At 52.0% G+C, this 13091-nt stretch overlaps 1 protein-coding gene across 2 annotated transcripts in view; it reads right to left on the reverse strand.

Annotated features, from left to right (window-relative positions):
- Positions 1-13091, reverse strand: part of SAMD11 (sterile alpha motif domain containing 11) — a 118701-nt gene that overhangs the window by 91558 nt on the left and 14052 nt on the right. For both annotated transcript variants that reach the window (XR_007380858.1, XM_048967870.1), the window contains exons 2-6: positions 5875-5938; positions 5041-5127; positions 4040-4136; positions 3282-3328; positions 2716-2821 (exon numbers count right to left, since the gene is read on the reverse strand). The gene's annotated coding sequence lies outside the window, so the exon portion shown is untranslated. The remainder of the gene's footprint in view (positions 1-2715; positions 2822-3281; positions 3329-4039; positions 4137-5040; positions 5128-5874; positions 5939-13091) is intronic.

A 13091-nucleotide genomic window follows, 5' to 3' on the forward strand; every position in this document is an offset into this window, starting at 1 on the left:
CCTGATGAGGGCAGTAAGAATTGCTCATGGCTACATCCTTCATGTGGGCATCTCACAGCACAGACACTTCTCAGTTGAACGCTCCTTCCTATCAGGCAGGTAGGGATGCTGTCCCCATGCTTCAGGTGCACAGAGGCCACATGGAACAGCTGGAGAAGCTGGGAATACAGTTAAGAAAGCCCAGCTTCATAGGCCCTCAGTACAGCTTGCAGATGGCACCCATAAACCACAGCAGTGAGGCAAGTCAGGCTGGTCATTTTGATGAATGAGTTCACACACAGCCCCTAAGCTCAGCTTAGCAACATCAAGTACAAAAGGGAGCCTGATCCAGAACTGCCCAGTGACCATTCTATGGGCTTCACCCCCAGCACATGCCAGCAGAGCCCACCAGAATCGGACCCAGGGGAGCAAGGAGGAGGCCCTGCTGTCTTACCCTGGACCAGGAATCCATTCTCAGAGGATTAATTATCTGTACTGTTAAGCAAACAAGGGCTGAGCAGGGCTGCTCCTAATCGAAAACAGCCTGCTTGTTTATTTCTATCATTTTTTTTTCCTCCCATTGTCTATTTTGATGCTTGTAAAAAAGCAAAGCTGGGAGCTGCGTGCCCACGGTCTCCTTACAGCAGCCTGCAAAGCCCCCATCAGCCAGGAAGGCACAGCAGAGATGTTGTGAGCTCCCAGGTCTCTCCCGTGCAAGGACTGCATGGCCAGACAGGTTACAGGGGAGAGTTATTAAAACCAGCTGAACTTGAGCAATACTGGGCAGCTTGTAATATTATTTTTGTTAATGTAGCTGCTTATAGGCCCCAGTTTTTCTTTTATTTTTTTGGCACAGGACCGACCACATACCTAGCGCCTGAACAAAAGTGGGAATACTGGAGGATTAGGAATACCTAAATTTATGGCAGGATTAGCTGGAGTTTTATCCTGCCTGACAAAGAACTAAAAAGCACAATCAAGAAGACATTCCAACCCCATTATCTCCTAACCCTGCTGTGAAGAATGCAGAAAGATCACACCCAAGAAAAGAGTTTATGACATCCTCTGGAGGTATCTAGGCCTGTGACCAGAAATCAGCACGTTAGTTGAATAATCCTACACAAAAACAGTAATAATTCTGTAAGAATTAGACAAAAAAAAAAAATAAATTATTTCTTCTCTTGCTTACATCACTTCTGCATAAAACAAAGCTAATGAAAAGAGAACCAAGCCCAAAGAAAATATTTGGTTAGATCTCATTCCTCTGCCAAAGAAATTTACTGCTGAGCTTAATGGAGTAGGACCAGCACCAGAAATACCTGCGTCCTCCACGCAGCCCTATCACTCAGGGCTCTGTTTGGATGTTGGCTGAGAAATCAGCACGGCTGTGACCAGAACAAACCATCCAGGTGTTAATCCAGCACACCTTTCCTAGAGCATGCTTCAACGTCCCTGTTCCTGAGCAGGGCCATCAGCTGCATGCACCTCTTGGAGCTCCGGGGGTCTGGTGGCTCAGGACACAGGGACAGAAGTTGGGCTGGAGCCAGGCGAGAACAAGGGACAGAGCCAGGGGAAGGGGGAGGATGGGGAAGAACTGGGAGCTGATTTTTATATGGGAAGGTTCTCAGCACTGCTGCAAGCCACACACACGCAGTTACAAAGCATTTTCTCTTTAGAATTCCATCTTTTTGAGTCTTCGCTCCTACGCTGGTCTGGACATTTTAAACACAGAGATCTTGCAATCCAGAGGAATGGGGTGGGGGGGAGAAGGGAGGGAGGCACCAACAGTGCTATTTTTCAGCAGTAAACACTCGCTCACTGCAAGCCTGTGTAAAAACATTTGAGAAGCACCACCGGAGCAGAATAAAGCCTTCCTCCCCTCCCCAGGCCCAAAGCTTGGCTGGGGCAGCTCCAGCTCAGCCCACCTCCCAGCTCAGCCCACCCCCCAGCTCTGCCCATGGCTGCTGGGGCAGCAGTGGGACCCCCAAGGGCGGCCGCCCACCCACCAAAGCTGGCAGCCAAAGGCACAGCATGGAGCCAGCAGCAGCCCCAGATAGCACAGGAATGGGGGCAGCTTCCTGGAAAGAGCCCCAGGAATGGTGGGGAGTTTTTGCCATCTCACCCCCCCCCATTTCTCTTCTCAGCAAACCTGCACGGTCCTTCTTTTGTGATGAGAGAGAGACAGTGGTGGAAGATGCTAGGGGAGCTCATTCCTCCTTGATATTTAAGGAGATAAAGTTGATTTCTTGCTATCTTTTTGTTTTTATGACTCCTCCAAAATGGTTGAAAACGTTTAACAGTCTAGCAGTGACATAATGAGAGGAAAGGTTTCACATGGAGTGTTGATAATGGCTGAAGAACTGTGCTCCAGCAGGTGAAATGTGACAGTTACTCCTTATTTTCCAAACCAAAAGCAGAGCTGGGTGGTTCAATGCTACATGAGGCTTAGACATGCACAAAGAAGGAGAAACGCTGTGTATGTGAACCCTGAACTAGAAAGTTTACCATGGTCAAGACTATTCTGCACTATAAACCATACCCCAACCTCCAGATCCTTTGATACAGGCTGCTTTCACCAAATTGCAACACTAGTGAGAAGAGATGAGCTGTGCTGGAGACATCTTTATCATCTGAAATCTCTCGCCACCAGCACCCAAGCTGAACAATTACACTCTTAATAACAACTTCAATAATTCAATATATAGAAACTGAGCATTAATGGTTGCTCATCCCAACCTGCACGTTGCTGCATTCTGCCTCTTGCTGGTGTTCTGTAATTTATATGATCACAGAATTCCTCTGCTGACACCGATGGAGGCAGGAATTCACTCTGTGATACAGCCTGCAAGAAAACATTCAGATGCTTCAGCTTTTAAATATGCCACAGATGGAAAGTATTGTTGGTGGTGTGTTAACAGAAACTCTCTGCTGCCTCCTTCCTGAATGCTGGCCACTGCTGGCATGGCAGCACTCAGATAAGAGCTGAAAATTACAGGTTTGGATGATTAACTCCATTTCACCCTCAGATGTTCTATATTGTAATGATTGAAGAAGAGACTGCTGTGATCATTGGGTCAGTGCTCTGTGGTTTTACTTGCATCTGCCTCTTGAAAAAGTTGGGCTTTGCAAGGTAGACCTCGTGTCTGTGTTGTGACAGCATCTGCTGAGCAGCATAAAGGACTCAGCTCTGGGAAATCATGAGCACAAGGACCATGAGAGGAAGCCTGAGAGGAAAAGGATTTAGCAAGTAATAAGGAGGGGCATGTGCCCACACCCCAGTGATTCCAGTGGAGACCACTCACCTGAGTTAAAGGGCAGCTTTCCCCTTTGCTGCTGCTCCTTGTTTCAGCTGAAAGGAGGTTAAGAGGCATTGGGTTAGTGCACGTTTTCATAGCCACAGTGGGCTTAGCTGTGGGAGTTCCTTGTTTATTAGCTGCGTATTAAATATGCATGACAGTAAAAAGAAAACACTGAACATGAACATAAATCCCCCTTAGATGCCATACAGCCGTGCAGCTGAACGGTGGGCACTGAGACAGCATCTCCAGGCTGAGTCACATCCACGCTGTGCATCGTGCTGCTTCCCACCAAGGGAATGGCTGCAAAGGTTGACTGGAAGAGCAGGAGGAGCTCCAGCCCCTCCAACAGCCCAGTGCCCAGATCCCTGGTGCTGGCAGCCTCCCTGTGGGCTCTGCCAATGGTCCTCATGCTTCTGCATCCTCCCAGGGCTGCACCCACCCCAGTGCTGCTGTGCCTCCTGGTTGAAGGAGAGGCCTAAAATGGACACAGCTGAGGTCTTTTCTTGCTGTTGGAAGTCAACACGCTGCTGCGAGCTCCCAGTCTGTGACAAACTCACACTCAGTCGATCATTTCACAATCACTGTTACTCAGAGCCTCCACCAAGAGCACCCAGCTCTGTATGGCCAATCTGAGGTCATTCCTTTTGCATTCTAATTGACCACAGGAGCATTCCCCTTTGCTGTTACCATTACCATACAGAGAAGAGGGAATTAATGGCCGCCAGCCCACATGGAATTTACTGTTTTTTACATGACAGTACCTTTCTCTTTCACATTTGCAGCCATCACCTCTGGTCACTCCTTCCCACCTTCGCTCTCCGTGAGTGTGCAGAGTTACAGCTGTGATGGAAAGCAGTCCTACATGGAAACAGAAGGGAAGGGAAGGGAGTATGGGCTCTGATTGGAAAAGCACACACACATGTGCATGGAGCAGGCAGGGAGGTGATAAACCCCACCTATCTGTGAGGAAGGAAGGACTTCGTTAAGCACAAAAAGGAAAAATACAGATATTGACCCAGTCCTCCCCCCACCAAGCTTGGTCTCCACCAAGCCTGCAGCTATAGGAAGAGCTGCCTTCTGACCTTGCCAGACATGTGCAGCACCTTCTGCCTCGCTGAGTATTTTTCATTTTGGAAAAAATTAACGAAAAAATAATGATAATGAGAACCCTCTGTGGCTTTCTCAGCTCCGCTGCAAGAAATGGGATCCAGACAAACCGCTGGAGGGGAGGAAGGCTTTTGGATTCTGTGTTTTATTTTATTAGGTGTAAGTGAGTTATTTTGATTATGTTGGCAAGAAGTGGGAATAAAAAAGCCTTATGTACAGCAGCGCTGTCCCCTCTCAACCTCCCCATGCACACGTGCACTGCTCAGCAGCCACTGCCATGCAGCTTGGCCAGCAATGGCCCAGGGAGGCAAACTGACAGCCGTGCCTCTGCATCCTGCAGTGCTCTGCTTTGCTGGGAGGCAGATATGCTTTAAATTGAGTGGACTGGGAGGGGGAAGGGTTGTTGTTTGAAACTGAAGCACGGAGGTAGGGAAGGAACAACAACACGTGCAAAGCCTCCAAGTTTTTTCCCCCCAGCGCTGGGCATTGCACTCAGGGGATTTCCCATGAATGAGTGGCATTCCTTTCAAGCTGCCACGGAGCTCTCTGTGTGTGGTGACATCGTGGCTGAGCTGCAGCACAGTGACAATGATGGGCAGCATCTGCCAGGCCTGAGGCCCCAGGGAAATCAGTGCTCCTTCCTGACACCTCTTACCTGCTGGTGGGGGGAGCGGGCTCCATCCTCTGCCCCTGAGCTTTGTGTGATCCTCACATCAGTCCTCCTGCTCACCAGTTCCCTGATCTGCAAAACATTCAGTGAGGTCACTGCCAGCTGGGACTTTACCACCAAGGCCACATTGGCTGTGGCCAATCAGAGCTAAATGGAGACACCAGGCTTGGATGCTTCAGCTTAAAAACATGGGAGGAAATAAAAAGCTGTCTCTCCTTCAGCACTGTCAGCACAAGGAGCAGATGCCTGAGATGTGAAGTACAATGCTGGGATAATTCAAAATACTTCACATTCTTTACGGCTGACATTGTACCCCCCCAGTGCAGGTCTCCCAGTGCAGCCAAAAGCAGGCAGCACGCTTTGCAAGTCTGATGCTGAGCAAACATTTAAATGGGAAACACGAGAGGCAGATCCAAGGCCATTCAGAATTGCATTAAAGCATATCAGGGCTCCAGCTGCCTGTGTAGCAGCAGCATCATCCTCCCAGGCACACTCCCTATGACACGGATGTCTGTGTGGTCCAGAATGCCAGCAGGCTCCTCCCCTACCAGAGAAATCAGGGAAATCTGAGATCCGCTGTCTCCACACTGCCAGGAAGGACCCAGAGCATGCCACAGAGTTTAAGTCATTTACAACCTAATCTGTGCAAAGATCTCAGTGATTGACCTGACTGCCTGCATGGGAGGGTGGTCCTGCGTGGCTGCTTGCGTGCGTGCACATGTATGTTCATGCTTACATACATATACATACATGAACATAAGGAACAGTTGGAACGAGCAGCAATTAAAATGAACATAAAAGCCAATCAGAGGCAAATACCTGTCTGCCAGTCCCTCCTTGCCAAGCTGGAGCTGGAACCATTCAACGAGGGAAGACAGGAGCGCTGCAGATCAGACAGGGTTTATTTTTAACTTCGGTTTTGCCTTCTTTTCTAAGGGGATTTAGAAGCACTCACTGCACGTGTGCTTAGGACAGCCCCTCATTCCCCCATCCCCTTTGGCTCTCAGCCTGCAGCACTGCTCCCCCTGACCTGGGGAAAGGCACACAACTGTTTCCCCATAGCGAAGCCAATAACTGAGAGAGGAATTTGTCAGCATCTGCCTTGCTTGTTGGTGTCACAGGAGCAACCTGGATGGCTCTGGCAGTGTGCATAGAGCCAAACCAGAATGCCATGCTGGCACAGCCTCTGTCCTCAGCACAGACCTGGGGAAGGGAGCACAACAAGGGACAAATAAACACTGTGTGCAGGGATGAATTCTTCCCATGGAGCTCCAGACACATAACTCAGCCTCGTTCCTGTTGGAATGAATGGCAGAACGTTGCTACAGGCAATGTTACATGGAGCAGGAGACCCGGAGCTCCCCGCAGAGCATGGAGAGGAAGGTCAGGCTTCCTCCCCCCGACCTGCATCCTGCCTGAGGGGTCTCGTGCTCCCAGCACAGCTGTGAGCTGCTGAACGCGCTGCTCCAGAGCAGGGCTGCACCCAGGGGACAAAGCAGCGCCTGGTGCAGGAATGGGGGTATGGAGATCTCTGCACAAGATGGAAATTTCTGAAGTGCAACTGAGCCTCCATCATCCTCTGGGATGCAACAGGAGAAAACAACACACAACTTTTGCTTTGTGTGCCCCCCCCCCCCCCCTGCAAAGTGTTCATCCTCACCCAGGGACAGCTTGGGTGCAGTGATGGGGAAGGGCCGGGCTCTCAGCTCCCCTTGCTGGATGTTGGGAAGGGCTGCAAGGGAAAGAACACTGGGAGTTGGAATACCTTAGGCTTCACCCAAACCTGCCTGCCCACAGAGGGAGGTTTCATGCATTAAGATGTTTGTGGCAGGAGGTCAGGCAGCACTTGGGCTTTTCACTCAGCCCTCCTAACAGAGATGAGCTTCTCAGGGATGATGGAAAACGATGGCACAGGGGACACCACCAGTGCCTGGCTGTGCTGTAACACTTCCACAAGAGAGCAGAGAGAAGGCATCAGTTTAAGAGAAGAAAACCAGCCGTTCCACTGACAGTGCCCACTCTGCACCTCCCAGCCCACCTGCCCTTGTGCACACACTGCAGGAACGTGTTTGCAGCTAACAAAACTCTTCCGTGCTGTTTGAAGGCCCTGGGGTTTACCTTCTGCTCAAGTGCTGCTTGAGCTGAAACACGTTTATTAAGAAGGGATGGAAACTGCAGCAAGAGCCGAGCATTCAGCAGCCGTTGCAGCCAGCAGCAAGCTCATTGGGGTGTGCAGTGCTGCATTTTACTTTCCCTGAGCTGAAAGAGCAGTGATGGAAGTCCATTTATAGAACAAACCTTCCTGCCTTCAGACCCTACACCAGGTCAAGTTCGAAGCAAAGAGCTCTTCTTTCCCCATCTCTGCAGACAGAGCTCTAACCCAGGCTGTGCACTGCCTCCAGAGCCTGGAGCTCAGCTCCCAGCAGTGGCAGCAGCAGTGCCTCACCCTGCTCTCATCTGTCAGGACAGGGATCAAGGGGCTCGCTTGCTGTATGACCTGTGGGGGCAAGGCACTTGACCTCCAGATGCAAGTCAGCCAATGGAGCTCAAGCAGCAGCAGAAAAAAACCCAGACAGCATCACGGAGCCCTTTAGAAAAGCAATGTTGAGCTGGAGCAGTGTTTTCCAAGGAAGAGAAGCTACCAGCACATGCAGGGTGCAGCTCCCTTACTGCAGTGATGACATCAGCTCTCTGTACGGCCACTTGTCCCCGTCCCACACTGGAAAAACACTTCATTTTTTTGTCTCTCAGGTTCAGTATCAGTTCAAGCATACGTGGTTTCAACCACATTCAGCAACCTTTAAGCAGGCAACGGTCAGAACCAGCAGTGAGGCCGGGCCAGCACCAAGCACAGCACTCCCGCCTGCTGTCAACAAGAGGCATTTCTCTGCTGCAGACCAAGCCCAAGGGGTTTGTGTTCTCGATGCTTCTCTGTGTGATGGAAATCAGCTATCTACACGCTGGTATTTTATTGGAACCTCTTTAACCACCAGGCATTTCTTCTCAAGAGCAAGCACTTCGGTGAATGAGATGCAGATCACCGAGGGCTGCCTGCCTGGGGAGCAGTGTGGGAAGGGGAGCACCCTAGTGCTCCCTTGGTGTCTTTCAGATCCGCCTTGCAGCACACTGCATGCCAAGCAGCCCAGCTGCTGGCTGAAGGAGGAGGCAGCAAGGTGATGGCTCTTCCTAGGAAATGGAAAGGGTGCGGGAAGAGCGATGGAGCTGCTGGCTGACCCAGCCTGCAGTGAGTGTGATAACTCACCGTGCATGGACAGGACTCATCTTGCTACTGCAAGGACTGATTTCCTTACTCCACCATCTGGCCTGAGTGCAATGAGCCTGCTCAGGTTCTCAGAGCTGCTGCAGGCAGTGCTCGTTACACACCAGGGAGCAGTAAGTTCAGTGCTGTACTGCTGCAGAGCACGTAGGGGTGGTCTGCACCAGCAGAGCCACTTCTCATCCACACACAGGCCAGGCAGAGGGCTGGAAATAAGGGCCATGTGTTTTTCAACTTACATTCTAAAATGCTCCTGAAGGACGAGCAGCATCTCACCACAGCTTCACTGGGTTTCAGCATCAGCGCTGTGGGTCTTTCATTTCTGCACAGCCATCCTGCCCTTATATTTTAGCAGAAATACAAACTGTGGCACCATGCAAGGACTCGCAGCAATGTGGGCCTTGACTAACGTATGGCACAGCAAGGACATCTGTCTGCAGGGGAAGGAGGGCACGAGGCCACTGCAGCAGAGATGCTGTGTGTGCTGGCAGCATCATCAGCTGAAGGAGAAGAATTTCTGCACCAGAAAATGTCAGTGAACTTGAACTAAACTTGAACAGGAACATTTCATGGAACAGGTTGCCCAAAGAGGCTGTGGATGCCCCATCTCTGCAGGCATTCAAGGCCAGGCTGGATGTGGCTCTGGGCAGCCTGGTCTGCTGGTTGGCGACCCTGCACACAGCAGAGGGTTGGAACTGGATGAGATTGTGGTGCTTTTCAACCCAGCCACTCTATGATTCTAGGATTCTACAGCTCAGGTGAAAGAAAAGCAGGGTGTAACTCCAGCACAGAAACCAGAGGAGTGAAGGAGCTCAGAGCACTGCTTGCACCTTTGCTGCCTACAGAACGAGTGAGGAAAGGTCCTCACTGTGCTCCAGAGCCCAGCTCCTCCCCTCCAGGAGTTCAGATAAGGAGACCTGTTGAGGTGGGGATATTTATGAGCAGCCCTTTGTTTCTATTGCAATTAACGGGAGAGGTTCACACCTACAGTCAGAATTAGAAATTCAAAGGAAGAAATCAATCAGTAACAGGTGCACATTCACCCAGGCATTTTAAGAAGAGGCCCACCAGACAGAGCCCTGCTATGCCCTGACATCCAAGCATTTTGCTCACACGCCTCCCCTATCCTTTTCCATTCACCAGATTTTCACCATCCCCACGGATGAAGCTCCATGCTGCTCCAGCATCAGAAATATCACGGCCATCAGTACTGTTTTTACATTTGCTTTGAGCAGCTACAAGCACTGTTATTAATCTTCCTGCCTTGCAGACGGTGCCCTTAGGACCACCTGTGCTCTGGCTTTGCCCCCACACACTGCCCAGCCTGGGATGCATCCCAGCCCCTCTGCCCTGAGCTTTTCACTTCGTTTGAGGGAATCAAAGCTGAATGTCATCTCTGTCTGTGCAGGTCAGGTGTTGGCTGGGGGCCCACGGCACCCATTAATCAATGCTTGCACTGATTGCATGGCAATGCTGGGGGGATGTGGGAAGGGGGTGGGGATGTGCAGCGATACACCTGGAAAATACCCTTCCAGATGGGATCTCAGAATGGGACGTCTGGGCAAAACCCATCCAAGTAGGGGGTGCCTGATTTCCATCAGCCTTTCTTTGGGCCCCCAAGGACTGAAAGCAGAAAACAAAACGCAGAGAAACAACACCAAAAAGCATCAAAGCAAGAAAGGCATCGGCATCTCCAAAAACAAAACAGAAAAAAAAAAAAACAAAAGGAAAAGAAGGGTGGGGAAACCTCCTCAGCATTGACAGCAGCGCTTTTTGAACTTCATTGGTGGCACAGTCTCACATTTCCAAGGCTCTCGACGCAGGCGTTGGCTCCAGTGGTGAGACCATCTGCATCTCTGTTTTGCTGGGACTGCTTTCATGCCGAGGGCCGGGAAAGGGATGGAAAAGGATTCCATGAGAACCGTCTGGAGCTCCCACCCTCTCTCCCTGCTCCACCCCTCGCCCAGAGGGAGGGAGGGGAGGGCGAATGGAGAACTCCAACCCCCTTGTGCTGCTTTCCAGTAGCAGCCAACAGCCGCACCACGCAGCGCTCACCCAACAGCCCTCACCCAGCCTGCAGGGACGTGTGGGGATGTTCAGGATGGGAAGATCTGACCTGGTTATCAAGGAACACTTCCTACCAAAAGCAAACATCTCAGCGAAGGAAAACGCCGTGTCTCCGTTGAAGACATGGAAGATCATTGAGGTGAATGACTGCAGGACCCCAGCCGGGCAGGGAGAACCCCCCAGAACATCCCTGCATTTGGGGAGTGATGCCAGGATGCTTTGCGACGGTGTTGGCCTTCATTTTAGAGATGAAGCAACATGTGCAGGGTGAAGAGAGGCAAGAGACACAGGGCTCAGCTCCCAGCAAGCAGTGGCATCAGCTCCCAGCAGCTGCCACTGAGCGAGGCAGCCTCTTGTCTCCATCAAAGCAACGTTTGCAGGGTCTGGAAGAGTCGGGGTGGGAGCTGCCTGACTGCTGGGGTAGGACTGGGAAGGGAGGCACAGGCTAGCACAGTAACACTGCATTTCATTGTATTGAGAACTATTCTCACACTTCTAGAGCCAGCAGCTCTGCTCCATAGGCGTGCTAATCATCCGAGAGTCACTGGGGGAACCACTAGTGCCTGCCTCTCCTCAGGGGAACATGCAGACAGCTTTTCATTCCTGCGTTCGGTTTCCTCTCTACCCTTCCTTTCCATTCTGGCTGGCCATGCAGATCGCCCAAGCCTCCCTCCTGCCACGGTTGCTGCAGCAGCCCTTTCCTGAAAGCTCTATGGGTGGAAAGCACTTAACTTCACCCTGCCCCCGGGGCACCCTGCAGCACACAGTCTGCAGCCGCATCAGCCATGCTGACAGGACAGAGCTCTCAGCATTGCCAAAGCAGTGCACAGCCAAACCCTCCAAGCACCCAAACCCCGAGCACACCCTGCCCCTCTCTGGCCCTCCATGAAGCCTCCCTGCCCCACTGCTCACTCCATCCACCTCCACCCCCAAGCTCAGACTCCCCGCACACCCCCAGGCTCCCTTACCTCTCACTGCTGGCAGCCCCACTCTGCAACCTCACCACTCTCCATCTTCCATTTCCACACACCGCATCCCACAAACCTCTCCCCTGCAGCTGTCACACGCTGCTTTTCATTCCACACGTCGTTCAGACACCCCTCTCTTCCCCAGGTTCCTATCAATCAGCCCTGCCATACCTTTTTTACAAACCTTCCTGCCTATGCTCACTCAGTCGCACTAATTAACGGCTCTCACTCACTCTTCCCCATGCTCCCCACCTGCAGCCTTGCACAAAGCCTTTCACACAGCCCTGGCTGGCAGGGCCAGGTTGTCACTGTTCCTGGGATCCAAACAGATGGGAATTGCCCTGCTGGAAGAATCCCTCAGCCCTTCCGAAGGCTGGAGGATGGATGTGTGACATCAGCCAGGCTGCTCGGGGAAGCAGCGCAGTCACCAAATCCCTGAAGGCATTCAAGGAACACACAGATGTGGCACTTGGGGACGTGGTGGGGACGTGATGCTCCTGGAGGCCTTTTCCAGCCTTAATGATTGACTGTGTGATATTGATGTGTTTTTGCTGCCAGCCTCCCCTCTCACACACACTGTAACACCCCACGGCCCTCCCAATACCTCTGCACTCCTGCCAGTGCTGCTGGCTCTGTGGCCAACATGCCCCATTCCTGGCTGCTCAGAGCCCCGCACTGAGGGACGCGGGGTCTCCTGGTTGCTGACCCCCTCACCAGAGGGAAATGTACATTTTACAGAGACAAAAGCGGGGGAGAAGAGAAAGCAGCAAGTGGCAACAGCACAGAAAAAGAAAGGAGCTGGGCGAGATGCTCTGCGAGTGCCACCCTGTCTCGCTTTCCACCCGCAGCCCCCAGCATTTCGGTTTCGGTGCTGGGCTTTCCCCTTCCTCAGCCCACCCTGGGGAGGACTCCCAGCCCTCCAACACGCATTTTGTGCCGCAGAAACCCCCCCCCTGCCCTCCCACGCTCCATCTGGTTACGGTTTTGCACCGTGACGCGTTTCCTCTGCGGTCTGTTTGCTTTTTATAGCCAAACCCGAGAGCGGGAGCGAAACACCCTGTTTGCTTTGGGGATGTACCACCCCCCCACGCACACGTTTGTTATGGAAGCTCTGTGTGGTGGGCTGGAGGAAGGTTGGCTCTTGTTTTTTGTTATTTCTTCCCCCCCCCCCAGTGAAGCGAATAACCAGAGTCCTGACGGCATCTGCTGTAGATTAGGAAAAGCTTTATGGGGCTGTTGATGTTGAAAAGCATTGTCAGGTGATGATAGGGCAATGTGATTGGAATGGTTTGGGTGAGAGGGAGCACCTCAGTGCCCTCGTGCCCAGACAGCACTGAGCTGAGCCAGCTCCATGCACGCCACATCCTGGTGATGCCATGTGTGCTCAGCCCTGCATTACTTAGCAGGCACAGAAAATCAGAGCCTCCCAGCTTCTCACTCAAGTAACACACATGGATCTTAAGGCTGAAGGGAGTCCCGGGGACTGCTTCCCCAGCCCAGCTTAGCTTAGAGCCTGCAGAGCTCGTGCCCGCTGTGGGCACAGGAAGGGGACCTGAGCCCCCCAACTCCCAGCCCCAGGCAAACACAAGCTCTGGGATTTGTTGCATCCTGTGCTTTGGCAGCTGACGGCTGCAACAGCCAAACATTCCCACTCAGTTCATGCTGCAAGTCTCTGCTCTTACCCAGCCCGCTATTTCAGCAGGAACAACACAGATGCTGTTGGC

Source organism: Lagopus muta, chromosome 21, assembly GCF_023343835.1.
Source record: "Lagopus muta isolate bLagMut1 chromosome 21, bLagMut1 primary, whole genome shotgun sequence".
In the NCBI taxonomy this organism is placed as follows: Eukaryota; Metazoa; Chordata; class Aves; order Galliformes; family Phasianidae; genus Lagopus; species Lagopus muta.